Source organism: Lontra canadensis, unplaced genomic scaffold (genome assembly GCF_010015895.1).
Source record: "Lontra canadensis isolate GAN:19392208 unplaced genomic scaffold, GSC_riverotter_1.0 scaffold188, whole genome shotgun sequence".
NCBI classification, from domain to species: domain Eukaryota; kingdom Metazoa; phylum Chordata; class Mammalia; order Carnivora; family Mustelidae; genus Lontra; species Lontra canadensis.
This window is the reverse complement of record NW_022631182.1, coordinates 458,191-469,778: the sequence shown is the minus strand read 5'-3', so window position 1 is coordinate 469,778 and position 11,588 is coordinate 458,191.

Genomic DNA, 11,588 nt, shown 5'->3' with positions numbered 1-11,588 from the left:
GGGGGGGGGGGGGGGGGGGGGGGGGGGGGGGGGGGGGGGGGAGTAGTGATAGTGAGTGGAGGTGGCAAAGAATCGGTCCCTAGGGGAACAGGAAGACCCTTCCCTCCCAGTTCCAAGGTTCCTTAAGGCCAGTGTGAGGATGAGAGAAGCTCCCTGAGGGAGGAAGGCCCTCTTGAACAGGTGTGCTAGCTTCACTCCTTGTAGACCACCCTCCTGAAGGTGTGGCAAACCTCAGCTGTCCCTGTGCATTGCTGCTAACACAGCCTCACAGGACCGGAGCCCTATCTAGGCTGTCCTAAGATCTGTATTTGTATTACTTTGTGCCTTCCATCGCTCTCCTCCATTTCCAAAGACCCAGAAAGTTCAGTGAGGGCAGCAACTGGTCTCTGATTCCTGGGCACCCCTCTCCCCACCTCCCACTCTCCTCCTGCCTGGCTTCGCCCATAGCAGATAGAGATTACCCCATTCTTCCTACATGAGTGGGCAGCCTCAGGGATGTCTCCATAAGTGGAAGAACTGCAGCCTGAAGAAACAGAGCTCCTCCTCACTCAAGGTCATTGGATGAATGTGGTTTCACTCCCCCAAGCTCTGGTCACTCCACCAGGCACTCCCTACCTCTTGCTCCAGGCCATGTGCTGGCAATAAAACCCCACAGATGGCATGGCACCGTGTACAGAGATGACACCAAGCAGCACTACCCACATATCAGTCATTCGGGAAACTACTTCTAATTTTACCATATCTTTGAACCATCTTGATTATTATTTACTTAATATTATCTTTAAGTCAACTCATTTTATTTACATAAATTACTGCAAGCAGTAATGTGCCAAAAAAACACAGGTTTAACATACTATTTTCCCTCTATACATGAAAACAAAATATATACCTTGCCAAATGAAGGAAATTTCTTGGAATCCCTCCTAAAATCAGCTTGTGTACTATATATTGGTACAAAATGTAGAAAGTGTTTTAATCTTTGGCCAGGTTTCGTATTTTAGGCAAGTCTCTGAGGATTGGTCCCCTCATCTATAAAGTGAGAATAAAAATGTCTGCTCTGCCTTCGTGAGATAATAAATTCCTATAAAGGGTAATTGACAGGATCAAGAGCTTTAATAGAAGACATGGCCGGGAGAATGGCATAAAACTTAAGAGGCATGGGAATTTTTAAAAGAGTATAAATTGCTAAAAGAGGAAGGAATAGACAGTGTTGTACATACTCAAAAGAGCAGGAGCCCTGCACCAAATACTGCAAAGAGATCTAACAGAAATAGTAGAGGAAATGTACAGGCTATTAAAGGAAACAATACACACCCACACGAAAAACACAAATAAAAGGACCTAAAGGGCATTATAACCCTGATTATAATTCTATTGAGCTATGAATGCAAAACAAGAGAACAGCGAGCCTCTGGATATATCAAAGGGGGCTCTGCAGCCTAAAGAGTGGGCTGGGAAGGCTTCCTGGAGGTAGTGTTAGAAACAGAGTTCTGGCTCCTCGGTTGTGAGAGTGTTTCTGGAATTCTTTTTTCTTCTCCCCTCATCTCAACTCCACATTGCCCTGGGTTTCAGCTGTGGACAGCAGGTGCCTGTTGGAAACCGCTTTTCTGGGGCTGCTGGTGGTCAGCAAGGACATCAGGGCCCTCCGAGGCAGCAACACAGAGTCTCTGTGGTGTCTCCCAGTGCCCAATCCCTGCGGCTGCTCTGAGTCCGCTCCATAGGCCCCCACTCCTCTCTTCGTACCTGCAGCCTCTGGTGGGCACCTAACCTCCCTCACTGTCTGTAAAGTGTTTCTCTCTCCCCTCTCCAACTTGTCACAGCACAACTATTTCTATCTCCTATGTTGTCCTTGCTCTGTCACACCATAGCTTAGCTCGGGGCGGGTCTCTTTCTCTCCTTCTGCATTCCCGGCCTCTTTTTCTTCATCATTCTTATCCTCATGAAGGATATTATTTTTCATGCCCACACCTGCCCCAGCTAGAGGCCTCCTGAGACCCAGCCCTCTGCTTCTAGAAGAAAGAATCCTCAGGACTCTGCTACATTGTAATGATAATCAGTGGCCAGGACTCTGGGATACCATCTTCTGGGGTTTGGGAAGAAGGGATGGTTTAGAGTCACAGTGAATCCCCTACTCCTGTTACACACACACACACACACACACACACACACACACACACCCTGCATTTGGGCACCTTGCCAACACTTTCCAAATTGTGCCTCTTGTCCCTGAGCCAGAATGGAGAATCAATAATTATTTCCATCCACATCTTTACAAAATAGTAAACAACCCAGAGGCTCAGCCAAGCCAATGACCTCAGTTCCTGCTCTTTGTCCAGAATCCTGGTCTCTGGACCTTCAGCATGTAAAGGAGCATTTGCGTTGTAACACCACGGGCTTTGTGGCTTGAAACAACCAGAATGAGCACAACCCACTTCGGAGGCTGTTATTTGGGGTCCCCAGGCCAGCTCCACCGGGTAATCCAAAGGGTAATTCTTTGCAAGTCACCAAGCTGCTTGGAATCTCAAGTTTCCTCATCCGCAGAATGAGATAAGAACTCCTAGCTCACGGGGCTTCTGGGAGGATTGAGTAGAATCACTCGTGGAGGCCTAGTCCCAAGAGCAGACTCCGCACAGTGTCTGCCAAACCCCAGCTGGTCTTGACCGAGGGACTCCTGACTCTTGCAGCAACCCTCTGCCCTTGGAAAAAACTCGGATCCATAATATAGAGTGCCTGGCATTCTTCAGGACCACTGCTGGGACTGAGCCGTATCTCTCATTCCCTGGCCTCTGGGATTCTGAAGGGACCCTCCAAGCCAGAGGGAGACCTTCACCTTGCACTGTGCCACCTGTCCCCATCTGTCTGCCCCACTAGGTCCTTGTTGTCCGAACAGGCACTTCTCCCTGGGGGAAAATATTATTGTTTTTTTTGGCCACTTGTTTGATCCTCCAGAGTCAATATTTGTGGAGATAAGCACAGTGTCATGGAGCCAGTGGCGTTGTTTACGATTCAGCCCCCATCCCATTGGGATCCAGTCCCCTCGGGGCCACCATGCGAGGTGAGAGGGTGCATTTCAACAGCAGTGGGTCCTGTCACTTCCCTGGACTGCCTGAGCAAGGCCATGGAAGATGGGCTCGAGTCAGTCTACTCCTGTTCCTGAAGGCGAGCTCTTGGCCTGCTCGGACAGGAGTGCTGGGGAGGAGTGTAACAGGGCCTTCCCGAACTCCTGCCCCTCCAGGCCTTTCCTCTAGTGCATGTCCCAGGCCAACCCTGGCCTTCTCCACCAGACTGTCAGGTCCTGGAGGGGTTTTTCTATCAGAAGAAGATTTCCTATTTCCACTTCACATACAAATGCCTAGAGGAATTTTCCACTAGGTGCGAAGGGCTTATCAAAGGATTTGACTTAAAATATAAGGTCCCTTATATTTTGTATATAAAAACAAACGACCCTTTGTAAGTGGCCTGGAGGGGAGAGCACCCCCAAGGGCTGGGTGTGCCAGCACAGCTACATACTTGATGCAAGGGGAGGTCACAGCAAAAGCCTGATTAGGAGAGACACCTGCTCATAGGAAGTGAGGACAGAGAAGACAAATGTGGTTTCAAATAAAGTCCAAACCACAAGTCACAGGGACGAGCTGTCAAAGTTGTAGTGGGGCTACATCTCATACAGGCAGCTCTAATTCTAAGGGAGTAGAAGCAGGCATTGAATTGTTTCACTTGATTCATGGTTTTCTGGAGAGACACCAGCGAGGCTGGCTAGCTAACACCACCACCAACAACCAGAGAGGAGGGGGACGAGAAAGAAGAAGGAGGGCAGAAGGGGAGGAGAGCCTTTGCATGGCTGGCGGGTCGGCTATGTATCGTCTCCAGCAAAGTGACTTCCAAAACTGATCTCATTTAATTATCTTATTTCATTCTCATGACCATCATACAGGGCAGGTGTCCATATCCCCACTTTTCAGATAAGGAAAGTGAGGCTCTGAGAGATTAAAGTGATGGATTGGTCCCAAGGTCATACAGCCTGCTGATCTTGGTCTAGGCACTTCCGGCAGATCCTTGTTTGATAAACTCATCATTCTGTACTGTAGACAGCCAGGCCCTTGGTATCCTGTCTTGGCCATTTCCTGGAAGATTGCTCTTTCTTTCCTTTGAGACAATGGGGCACACTGTCCCCAGCCCCGCCCCCTTACGACTGCACCCCCACCCCGCCCAGTACGGGGACCTCTCTGCTGCCGCACTTCCCATAGAGCTTTACATGGCGCAGGACGCATACCTACTGAATGTCCACCCCCAACTCTGGACCTCCAGCCCCCGCACTCCCGGACTGACGGTGGCATTCACTGCCATGATCCTCAACTTGGTCCGGGGCATGACTCACACCCCGGCACCCCATGCTTCTGCCGTTCTCATCCAATCTGTACAAACCTCCTGCTCCTGAAAAGTCAAAGGAATAAGCCACAGGCAGTGTGTCCAAGCCAGCTAGACCTCCAATCAGGAACTGTGGTCTCATAACACAGGTGCACATGATAGCAATGAAAGAACAAAAGGTACACTGAGGGCAAAACAGAGCTGACACCTGCAAACCACACCTGTCCCCTTACGATGGAACGAGTACCTAGAACCTCCTCAGGCACCAGTGACAGCCTAAGCGGGGAGGGGGGACTACAAATGGTCAATGAATAAAGATCGCATTCATGTAGGACATAAAACTCCACTTAGTGTGTCACTGTCTTCATGATTTCCAAGAAAAACACAATCTTAACAATAGCCAGACCTCTAGAACCTACAGACTCAATTTCCTGGAGCCCTGACATCACCTTTGCCTCCAGAGGATGGAAACCCCTATGTCATGAGTCACTCGTCACAATCCCAATGCAGCTCTTGCTGCCCACGGGTCCTATCCCTGTGCTGTAACGAACACCTTCTCACACCATTAAATGTCTCCAGAATTCTTCTTGACCGTTGGACTCACGATCCCGCATCATATTTCGGTGGCCCCGGGATGGGGATTCTGCATCTTCCTTCATCTGGACTTGGAGTTTTGGGGCAAGCTTGATAAGTTACTCTGTCTTCTCTTTTTACTTTCATTTCAGGGGCTTTTCAAGGAGCAGAGTCGTATGGGTCTCATTGGTCTTACATTTTTGTGTGGATTGTTCAGGTGCAATCCCTCCAGCCCGTGGTTACTCTACGGGAGGAACAAAGCCTGCCTTTTGACTGGGAGCCAGCACCCTGGCTGGAATGGTAATAAGACCCAGAAACTTGATGCCCTCTCTTTATTTCTATTCTTTTTTTTTTTTAAAGATTTTATTTATCTATTTGACAGCCAGAAATCACAAGTAGGCAGAGAGGCAGGCAGAGAGAGAGGGGGAAACAGGCTCCCCGCTGAGCAGGGAGCCCGATGTGGGGCTTGATCCCAGGACCCCGGGATCATGACCTGAGCTGAAGGCAGAGGCTTTAACCCACTGAGCCACCCAGGCACCCCTATTTCTATTCTTATACAGAGTTGCCTTTCTTGGACTCAGAGCAGCACCAAAGTCACTGGGATGGCCACCCATCTTAAGACTCCCGTGTGAGGTTTCCTTCCCATGGCTTACTGTGATTACCTCCACACCTCTGGCCATGCTGCTTCAGGCTGCAAGACCTCTGCTCCCACCCAGCTGAAAGCAGTATTTGGTTGAATTAAAACCCAACCAGGGACTATTTCCTAGGGGAATCTACATATCTTGAAATGTCACTTCGATCATGATGGATTTCTCTCTTTACTATTCTTCATCAATATGCCCCACTGACTACTTAAATTACAATATGAGGTCATTACCCCCTATAAAAGTTTTCTGGTATTTTCCATGGGTTAAGAATGGCAGGTTCTCCACAGCATATCTGTCCTTTCACCAACACCCATTTGTAGTCTAGAATGCAGTGGGGACACAGGGGGATACTGGGATCCCTCCTACAAGACAAGGCAGTGTTCACAGCAACTTCTTAGAGGGACACCTCTGGCCACTTTGACACCAGGAACCTCTGACATACCCAGTGTGGGAAGCCACCAGAAAGCCAAGGGGGATTTTTGGTAATAGACCTTCTCTACTTTTCTAGGAACATGGGATCTTCAGTCCCCAAGGATTCTCCCTGGAATCTTTTTTTATTTTATCTCACTGGAATCAAGTTGGATCACAAGATCTAAGAAAGAGAACACTGATCTTTTTCTATAACATTGCACGAACTCAGTACTCCTTACGATATTAGGGAAACTGGCCCATCGATGGGACATTAAACTGTGACACAATCTATCGTCTGGATCTCTTCTGCAGGAAACAGGCCAAATGGGGACCGAGGTGCTCTGTGTCCAGGCCTTCATGGCCCTGAATATGGGCCTTTTGTAGAATGTGTCTAGCCACCAGTCAGCTTGACAAAGCCACTATGGACGGATTGTTTGGTGATTGTCCAAATGGGCCCAGTCCTCCCAACAGACCTGGGTCCCTGGAGGACTCACCAGCCAATCCAAACAAAGAGGACACTGGCTCTGTTATTATCCCTCCTTATTATAAATCCCAGTCCCCACCCGGTATCTTAGAGGGTAAGCTACTGGAGTCTTTAATAATAGATATATGGCCTTAAGGCAAGAAAAGAACCAGAGAGCTAACATGCAGGTTACAACAGAGGCTCAAGTATGGGCTGCCGCTTCTGTGAATCCCCCACAGCACCACACTAACCAGGGACCGAAGAAAAAACCCACATCAGACAAAGGATTAAGGTAGGACCTCCATTGTACATTTGGCCAAATCGACCAATGGAGCAAAGAATGTCTGAACAAGGCTCTCCACCAGGGCCATGTCCTATCTGGAAGAAAGAAGGACACTGGAAGAGAGACTGTCCTCATCTCCAAAGGGAGAGGAAGACAGGAACTCATTCCCCTTCCTGCCCCCCAGCAGGAACAGGAAGATCCACCATGATGGGGACCCTGAGGCTAGGTCTGACTCCCTAGGATACCAAGATGACCGAGCCCTGGGTTATCCTGATGTGGAAGGTAAGTCTGTCAATTTTCTTACTGATGCAGGAGCCACTTACTCTATATTTTCAGCACTGGAGGCCTAAACTTGTCTTTCTGGCCATAAAACTCTTGGCATAGAAGGGAGCCTAAAACATGCCTCCAGGGAATGCCTTTAACCTGTGAATACAAAAGTCACTGGGTTACTCATACTTTTCTGGTCCTCTGCCTTGTCCCATCCATTACTTGGATAAGACGTAATTTGGACTAGACATAATGTGTAAACTGGGAAGCCGATTTGCTCTTACTAAAGAAGAGAATGTCTTGTTCTCTTTAACACCTGGAGAACTAGCACCCTACCCTGATAACCCTTCGAATATCTGGAAGAAACTAAACCCACAGATGTGGGATGGCGATGTCCCAGGACGGCTCACAAAGCCCAGCCAGTGAAAGTGACCTTGAAGGGCCCAGCCACTATGCCTCAGAAAAACCAATATCCCTTAAAACCTGTGTCAAAAGCTAGTTACAACCATTTATTGATAAGTTTCTCAAACCTGGTGTTTTAAAACCTTGTCGATCAAGAACAAATAATCCGATTGAGAAATGGGCAGAAGACATGAACAGACATTTCTGCAAAGAAGACATCCAAATGGTCAACAGACACATGAAAAACTGCTCAACACCACTGGGCATCAGGGAAATACAAATCAAAACCACAATGAGATACCACCTCACACCAGTCAGAATGGCTAAAATTAACAAGTCAGGAAATGACAGATGCTGGCGAGGATGCAGAGAAAGGGGAACCCTCCTACACTGTTGGTGGGAATGCAAGCTGGTGCAGCCACTCTGGAAAACAGTAGGGAGGTTCCTCAAAAAGTTAAAAATATGACCCAGTAATTGCACTACTGGGTATTTACCCTAAAGATACAAATGTAGTGATCCAAAGGGGCACGTGCACCAGAATGTTTATAGCAGCAATGTCCACAATAGCCAAACTATGGAAAGAACCTAGATGTCCATCAACAGATGAATGGATAAAAAAAAGTGAGATAGACACACACACACACACACACACACACACACACACACACCGGAATATTATGTAGCCATCAAAAACTAAAATCTTGCCATTTGCAAAATGTGGATGGAACTAGGGGGTATTATGCTAAGCGAAATAAGTCAATCAAAGAGAGACAATTATCATATGATTTCACTGATATGCAAAACTTAAGAAACAAGGCAGAAGATCATAGGAGAAGACAGGAAAAATGAAACAAGACGAAACCAGAAAGGGAGACAAACCATAAGAGACTCTTAATCACAGGAAACAAACTGAGGGCTGCTGGTGGGGAGGTGGGCTGGGAGATGGAGTGGCTGGGGGATGGACACTGGGGAGGGTACAGGGTACGTGTTGTGGTGATCACTGGTTGTTGTGTAAGACTGATGAATCACAGACCTGTACCCCTGGAACAAATCATACATTATATGTTTATTTAAAAAAATAAAAATAAATTTAAAAAATCTTGTCAATCTCTTTATAACACTCCAATTTTACCAGTAATCAAGCCAAATGGAGAATATCAGGTGGAACAAGATTGAAGAGCTATGAATGAGGTAAGGGTGTCCCTTCACCCCATCGCACCAAATCCGTGTACTCCTCTCACCCAGGTCCCTGGCGATGCCAACTGGCTTTCAGTACTTGATTTAAATCATGCCTCCTTTTGCATCCCTCCAAGCGAAGAAACCCACCCACTGTTTGCTTTCGAATGGGCCTCACCTTCAAGCCCACAGGCTTTCTGAGCTTTCTGCTCAGCAGGGAGCCTGCTTCCTCCCTCTCTCTGCCTGCCTCTCTGTCTGCTTGTGATATCTCTCTCTTTCTCTCTGTCAAATGAATAAATAAAATCTTTTTTTAAAAACGTGTTCTTAAAAAAAAAAAGTATAAATATCTAAACAGAAATTGCAATATTTGGAATACGAGCTAACACCAGGTCACCATACCCCATCTCCTGACGGGAAAAAGGCTATATTAGATCTTGGACCCCCAGCTACAAAACTCCATACTTTCCTAAGTATGGCAGGTGTTTCCCCCTGTAGATTCCTGGATTTGCGCTCTCAGCCAAATTCTATGGTTCAGTTAAAGGTCCCAATGAAGAACCTTTACTCTGAACTAAAGCCCAGCAGACAGCCTTTCAGACATTAAAGGCTAAACTTTTGTCAGCCTCGGCCTTGGCTTTACCAAATTCAGAAAAACCTTTCACTTTATATGTAGCAGCTTTGGGAGTTCTTGCCTGGAAATTAGGAAATGAAACAACACCAGTGGGCCATTTTTCAAAGTCACTTGATAGCACAGCTCAGGAGTGGCTAGCCCTTTGAGCCATGGCTGCCACAATCCTCCTGGTCAAAAAAAAAGAAAAAAGAAAAAAAAAGCTTCAAAACTTACTATGGGACTATCTTTGACAATGATGGCTCCACATCAGGTCCAAAGTGTCCTAGAGACCAAAGCACACCAATGGATCACAGAAGGCCAACTTATTCAACACCAGGCTATGCTTTCTGACACAACTGAAATGATGCTTAAAGCCTGTGAGACTTTAAACCTAGCTACCTTCATACCTGGACCTGACCCTCATACATCCATGTTAGAACATGACTGCTCAGAAATTACCGATCTTGGGGCTCCTGGGTGACTCAGTGGGTTAAAGCCTCTGCCTTCGGCTCAGGTCATGATCTCAGGGTCCTGGAATCGAGCCCCACATCGGGCTCTCTGCTCAGCGGGGAGCCTGCTTCCCTCTCTCTCTGCCTGCCTCTCTGCCTACTTGTGATCTCTGTCTGTCAAATAAACAAAAAAAAAAAAAAAAAAGAAAGAAAGAAAGAAAAGAAATTACCAATCTTGTTTATTCTAGCGGAGCAGACTTAAAAGATAACCCTATTGAAAATGCAGACGAGGGATGCCTGGGTAGTTCAGTCAGTTAAGCGTCTGACTCTTGCTTTCGGCTCAGGTTGTAGTCTGGGGGTCATGGGATCAAGCCCTGGATCAGGCTCCATGCTCTACCCAAGTTGAATTGGGATTCCTTCTCCCTCTGCTCCTCCCCCATTCACACATGCTCTCTCTCATTAATTAACTAATTAATTAATTTCTTTTTTTAAAGAAAGAAAATGCAGATGACAGTTGGTTTACTGATAGCAGTAGCTTCATGGATACGGGAGAAAGAAAAGCAAGATATGCTCTAGTTAGTTTAAGATCATTGAGGCAAAAGCCCTTCCAATAAATACTTCTGCTCACAAGGCTGAATTAATAGCACTTACCTGTGCTCTTCGGTTGACAAAAGGCCTAAAAATTAATATTTATACTGACTCCAAATACACTTTCCTGCAGACACATACCCATGGGGCAATTTGGAAAGAAAGGAGATTACAATCAAGCCATAAGCCCCCAGTTAAATATGGGCCTGAAATTGTTGCTCTCCTCGAGGCTGAAGCCCGACCTCCAGAGATAGCTGGCACTCACCTCAGAGGACATCAAAGGGACATGAACTCGGAATGTAAGGGAAACAATTTGGCAGACCATGCCGCCAAGCAGGCAGCACCAAAAATAAACAAATATTGGGTCTTATAACAGTCTTGACTCCAGTAAAGTCCATTCCCCCCAGTCTACTCACACCACGAAATTCACACAGCCCAGGAAAGAGGAAATTCAAAAAATGCACAGGACTGTCTTCTTAATGATGAAGGGGAAATCTTTATGCCCCAAAATAACCAATGGAAGTTAATACAGGGTTTACACCAGGCTACTCATTTGAGCAGAAAAGCTTTAAAACATTTAATCAAATATATATCTGGTGGAAGGAATTTAACAGCTACAATAAGACTGTTCTGCCGACCCTGTATTGCTTGTGCACAAGAAATCTGGAAGGCACAGTCCCCCAACCCCTCCCCAACCCACTATCCCACTTTTGAAACCAGTCCAAAGGCAGGGAACATATCCAGGAGAGGACCTGTGGCTCGATTTCACACAAATGCCTCCTTGCAAAGGCTAGAAGTCCCTACTAGTATCTGTGGATACCTTCACTAGCTGGATCGAGGTCCTTCCACATAGAAATGAAAGAGCCACGGAAATAACCAAAGTCTTGTGAGAAGTTATTCCTAGGTTTGGCCTTCCACGGTCCCTTCAAAGTGACAAGGGTCCTTCTTTCACAGCACTCAACAAATAGCACATGCTTTGAGAATTAAATATTTTCTACATTCAGTCTGGCACCCACAATCCTCTGGAAAGGTAGAGAAAGTCACTCACAGTTTAAAATGACACCTTATTACCCTTAGTCCTAGAGGCCCAGGAAAACTGGGTCACTCTCTTACCAGTAGGACTTCTCAGGATGAGGACAACTCCAGCACAACCTCTAGGACTCAGCCTTTTGGAGTTACTCTATGGAAAACCATTTCTTACAGAGGACCTGTTAATTGGATGAAGATTATAATACTTGATGAAGTGATTCACTGGAGGCTCGTTTAATTCGTAAGTCACTTAATGAATAGACTGCTCCCATGCTCCCAAAAGCCAACCCAAGGATAACTGAAAGTCGACCCCACAGGAGCCCCGGAG